Genomic DNA, 6,000 nt, shown 5'->3' on the forward strand with positions numbered 1-6,000 from the left:
TAAAAACATGCTAACAACATGGTAATCATGCTAGCAACATGCTAATCATGTTAGCATCTTGCTAAAAACACGATAGCAACATGCTAATTGTGTTAGCATCTTGCTAAAAACATGCTAGCAACGTGCTAATCAGGTTAGCATCATGCTAGCAACATGGTAATCATGTTAGCATCATGCTAGCAACATGCTAATTATGTTAGCATCTTGCTAAAAACATGCTAGCAACATGGTAATCATGTTAGCATCATGCTACCATCATGCTAAACAAGAGTGCCGAGTTTTGCCACTGCAAGCACCATTCACATTTTCTTCAGGAAATGTACATTCTAGTTATTATTAATGGTGCTTGCCAAAGGCAAAGCATCATTATTGTTCTCCTGCATACTTATTATTATTATTATTATTATTATTCTTCTTCTTCTGGACAAAAACTTCGGCGCGTAACTTGTCCCGCAGTTTTTGTCCTAGACCCATGAATGAGGTGTCAAATCGACCGGCTCATTGAGGAGAGGTGTGCTATGACTTTTATAAGCGATCGGCCCAACGATGTTCGCACAGGGGGCGAAAAAGCGGCCAAAAAAGTCCCATTGACTTTCAATGGCGGAATGTTCAGAAATTTGAATCTCAACTGTCACTTTCTCACACACGCACACACACGCAGGGCCTTAGAACCCTTTCTCTCACTCACTCACATCTCTCACTATTGATCACAGTGTCATAGAGACAAGGGGGCGGGCTCATTTCACTCAGGCAACCAATCAGTCTCTCAGGATCAATGTGAAGCTATTAAGCCACGCCCTAGCAACCATATAGAGCACCATAGCAACAGGTTCCATAGACTTCCATTCAAAAAGATCAAAGATAGTCCTTTGGATAGAAGTGTCATAGGAACATGAAGGTGGGCTCATTTGACTCGGGAGAGCAAACGGCCAATCACGAATCACCTTTAAGACTTCATAGCCACGCCCTAGCAACCATTTAGAGCACCCTAGCAACCCAAAGCATAGAGGGATATCTTCAAATCTGAATATCATAGAGGCATGGGGGTTGATTTATATCATTCATACTGGCAAGCAGCCTTTGGAGTATCATCATTGGTAGCTGCCAAGCCACTCCCTAGCAACCAAATAGAGTACCCTAGCAACCGTTTTGCAAGACCTATATCTCTGCATCAGAACATCGTAGAGACATGGCGGTTGGCTCTTTTGACTCATGCTAGCAAACTGGACTTCCAACATGCTACACATGCTAGCAGTGAATAGCTACATGCTAATAGTGATTAGCTAAGTGCTAAAGTGTCTAAGAACATGCTAAGAACTCTATAAAAACACCATAGTAACCATCTGTGACAACTACCAACCACCTAGTAACATCATAGCAACCACCCAGGTTACCATAGCAACTGCCTAGCAACCACCCATAACACCCTAGCAACCGCCTAGCAACACCTTAGCAACTGCCCCAAGTACCTTACCAACTGCCTAGCAACACCCTAGCAACCACCCAGGTTACCATAGCAACCGCCTAGCAACCACCCAGAACACCTTAGCAACCGCCTAGCAACACCTTAGCAACCACCCCAAGTACCTTAGCAACTGCCTAGCAACAGCCTAGCAACCACCCAGGTTACCATAGCAACCGCCTAGCAACCACCCAGAACACCCTAGCAACCGCCTAGCAACACCTTAGCAACCACCCCAAGTACCTTAGCAACTGCCTAGCAACCGCCTAGCAACCACTCAGGTTACCATAGCAACCGCCTAGCAACCACCCAGAACACCCTAGCAACCGCCTAGCAACACCTTAGCAACCACCCCAAGTACCTTAGCAACTGCCTAGCAACACCCTAGCAACCACCCAGGTTACCATAGCAACCGCCTAGCAATCACCCAGAACACCTTAGCAATTGCCTAGAAACACCCTAGCAACCGAGTGCCGAGTTTTGCCACTGCAAGCACCATTCACATTTTCTTCAGGAAATGTACATTCTAGTTAAGTTGGCTTGAAAAAGCCAACATATTGTTCTTCTATTTAAGCTTATTATTATTATTCTTCTTAGACTAAATTTCTAATTGCTACTCCTCCTAGACTGTTCAAGCTACAAACACCAAACTCGGACTAGACCTTCAAACTGTTCTGACTCGAGTTGCTATATCTTTTCAGACTGATCAGACTTACGGTTTTCCTAAAAATGCTGATCAAAACTTGGAAAAATCCCATTGACTTTCATTGACGGAATGTTCAAATGAGCCAAGACTGTTCAAACTCCAACTGTCAAAATTCAAATTTTGACAGTTGGAGAGGCTCATCAGACTCCATTAGCTGCCATTCTATGTACTATTTCTAAACCATTGAGACTCATTTAAACTTCCATTCTATCTAATATTTCTAATCCATCTATATATATATCTTTCTATCTATCTCTTTCTATATATATCTTTCTATCTGAATCTATCTATCTATCTATCTATCTATCTATCTGACTATTTCTATCTTTCTATCTAAATCTATTTAACTATCTTTCTATCTATCTTTCTATCTAAATCTATCTATCTAAATCTATCTATCTTTCTATCAAACTAAATCTTTCTATCTAAATCTATCTATCTATCTATCTATCTATCTATCTATATCTTTCTATCTATATCCTTTTCTGTCTATCTAAATCTATCTATCTATCTATCAAACTATATCTATCTTTCTTTCTATCTATCTATCTGACTATTTCTATCTTTCTATCTAAATCTATCTATCTATATCTTTCTATCTATATCTGTTTCTGTCTATCTAAATCTATCTATCTATCTATCAAACTATATCTATCTTTCTTTCTATCTATCTATCTATCTATCTATCTGACTATTTCTATCTTTCTATCTAAATCTATCTATCTATATCTTTCTATCATTCTATGTACTATTACTAAGCCATTTAAACTAATTTAAACTCTCTCTCTCTCTCTCTCTCTCTCTCTCTCTATCTATCTATCTATCTATCAATTCTCATCTCTCTCTTCTCATCTATCTATCTAGCTATCAAACTAAATCTATCTATCATTTATCTATCTAAATCTATCAAACTAAATCTATCTATCAATCTATCTATCTATCTCTCTTCTCATCTATCTATCTATCTATCTATCTATCTATCTATCTCTCTTCTCATCTATCTATCTATCTATCTATCTATCTATCTATCTATCTCTCTTCTCATCTATCTATCTATCTATCTATCTATCTATCTATCTATCACTTCTCATCTATCTCTCTTCTCATCCATCACTTCTCATCCATCTATCTATCTATCTATCTATCTATCTATCTATCTATCTATCTATCTATCTACCTATCTATCTTCTCATCTATCTATCTATCTATCTATCTATCTATCACTTCTCATCTATCTATCTATCTATCTATCACTTCTTATCTATTTATCTATCTATCTATCTATCTATCTATCTATCTATCTATCTATCACTTCTCATCCATCTATCTATCTATCTATCTATCTATCTATCTATCTATCTATCTATCTATCTATCTATCTATCTATCACTTCTCATCTATCTCTCTTCTCATCTACCACTTCTCATCTATCTGTCTATCTATCTATCTATCTATCTGTCTATCTGTCTGTCTGTCTGTCTCAAAACTACTAAACTAAAACTTTAAACTTTATAAACTACTTTAAACTTTCTGGACCAACTTTTTCAAGCCAACTTAAAGTTTGTCTCGACGAACTTTTTTATCTAGTTATTCTTCTTCTTCTTCTGGACAAAACTTCGGCGCGTAACTTGTCCCGCAGTTTTTGTCCTAGACCCATGAATGAGGTGTCAAATCGACCGGCTCGTTGAGGAGAGGTGTGCTATGACTTTTATAAGCGATCGGCCCAACGATGTTCGCACAGGGGGCGAAAAAGCGGCCAAAAAAGTCCCATTGACTTTCAATGGCGGAATGTTCAGAAATTTGAATCTCAACTGTCACTTTCTCACACACACTCACACAAGCAGGGCCTTAGAACCCTTTCTCTCACTCACTCACATCTCTCACTATTGATCACAGTGTCATAGAGACAAGGGGGCGGGCTCATTTTACTCAGGCAACCAATCAGTCTCTCAGGATCAATGTGAAGCTATCAAGCCACGCCCTAGCAACCATATAGAGCACCATAGCAACAGGTTCCATAGACTTCCATTCAAAAGGATCAAAGATAGTCCTTTGGATAGAAGTGTCATAGGAACATGAGGGTGGGCTCATTTGACTCGGGACAGCAAACGGCCAATCACGAATCACCTTCAAGACTTCATAGCCACGCCCTAGCAACCATTTGGAGCACCCTAGCAACCCAAAGCATAGAGGGATATCTTCAAATCTGAATATCATAGAGGCATGGGGGTTGGTTTATATCATTCATACTGGCAAGCAGCCTTTGGAGTATCATCACTGGCAGCTGCCAAGCCACTCCCTAGCAACCAAACAGAGTACCCTAGCAACCATTTAGCAAGACCTATATCTCTGCATCAGAGCATCGTAGAGACATGGCGGTTGGCTCTTTTGACTCATGCTAGCAAACTGGACTTCCAACATGCTACACATGCTAGCAGAGAATAGCTACATGCTAATGGTGATTAGCTAAGTGCTAAAGTGTCTAAGAACATGCTAAGAACTCTATAAAAACACCATAGTAACCATCTGTGACAACTACCAACCACCTAGTAACATCATAGCAACCACCCAGGTTACCATAGCAACTGCCTAGCAACCACCCATAACACCCTAGCAACCGCCTAGCAACACCTTAGCAACTGCCCCAAGTACCTTACCAACTGCCTAGCAACACCCTAGCAACCACCCAGGTTACCATAGCAACCGCCTAGCAACCACCCAGAACACCTTAGCAACCGCCTAGCAACACCTTAGCAACCACCCCAAGTACCTTAGCAACTGCCTAGCAACAGCCTAGCAACCACCCAGGTTACCATAGCAACCGCCTAGCAACCACCCAGGTTACCATAGCAACCGCCTAGCAACCACCCAGAACACCCTAGCAACCGCCTAGCAACACCTTAGCAACCACCGCAAGTACCTTGGCAACCGCCTAGCAACCACCCAGGTTACCATAGCAACCGCCTAGCAACCACCCAGAACACCCTAGCAACCGCCTAGCAACACCTTAGCAACCACCCCAAGTACCTTAGCAACAGCCTAGCAACACCCTAGCAACCACCCAGGTTACCATAGTAACCGCCTAGCAACCACCCAGAACACCTTAGCAATTGCCTAGAAACACCCTAGCAACTGAGTGCCGAGTTTTGCCACTGCAAGCACCATTCACATTTTCTTCAGGAAATGTACATTCTAGTATTATAATTACTATTCACCTGGACAAAACTTCGGCACGCTACTTGTCCCGCACCTTTTGTCGTAGACCCATGAATGAGGTGTCAAATCGACCAGCTAAGTGAGGAGAGGTGTGCTATGACTTTTCTAAGCAATCGGATGTACGATGTTCGCCCAGCAGACTAAAAATCGGCTGAAAAAAGTCCCATAGACTTAACATTGGCAAAAAATCTGTGAGATCATAACTTTGGATCAGAAGATCATAGAGACTTGGTGTTGGGCTCAGCTGAATCAGTCTATCAAGAAGCCAACAAGTAGTGACTTGACTTAACTTCATAGTCACGCCTTAGCAACCACCTAGCAACCGAGTTTCAATTTTGCCACTGCAAGCACCATTCACATTTTCTTCAGGAAATGTACATTCTAGTTAATGGTGCTTGCCAAAGGCAAAGCATCATTATTGTTCTCCTGCATACTTATTATTAATGGTGCTTGCCAAAGGCAAAGCATCATTATTGTTCTCCTGCATACTTATTATTATTATTATTATTATTATTCTTCTTCTTCTGGACAAAACTTCGGCGCGTAACTTGTCCCGCAGTTTTTGTCCTAGACCCATGAATTAGGTGTCAAATCGACCGGCTCATTGAGGAGAGGT

The 6,000-nt window shown here is 41.1% G+C and overlaps 2 long non-coding RNA genes across 2 annotated transcripts; one reads left to right on the forward strand and one right to left on the reverse strand.

The window, feature by feature from the left end:
- Positions 1 to 406: 406 nt before the first annotated feature.
- Positions 407 to 4,861, reverse strand: LOC127522737 (uncharacterized). Its single transcript, XR_007932673.1, has 2 exons — positions 4,746 to 4,861; positions 407 to 1,587 (listed from the first exon to the last, which is right to left on the reverse strand). It is a non-coding gene; the product is annotated as an uncharacterized LOC127522737 (long non-coding RNA).
- Positions 1,459 to 5,077, forward strand: LOC127522738 (uncharacterized). The gene is made up of 3 exons (XR_007932674.1): positions 1,459 to 1,507; positions 4,741 to 4,976; positions 5,009 to 5,077. It is a non-coding gene; the product is annotated as an uncharacterized LOC127522738 (long non-coding RNA).
- Positions 5,078 to 6,000: the final 923 nt, after the last annotated feature.

Source organism: Ctenopharyngodon idella, chromosome 11 (genome assembly GCF_019924925.1).
Source record: "Ctenopharyngodon idella isolate HZGC_01 chromosome 11, HZGC01, whole genome shotgun sequence".
Lineage (NCBI taxonomy): Eukaryota > Metazoa > Chordata > Actinopteri > Cypriniformes > Xenocyprididae > Ctenopharyngodon > Ctenopharyngodon idella.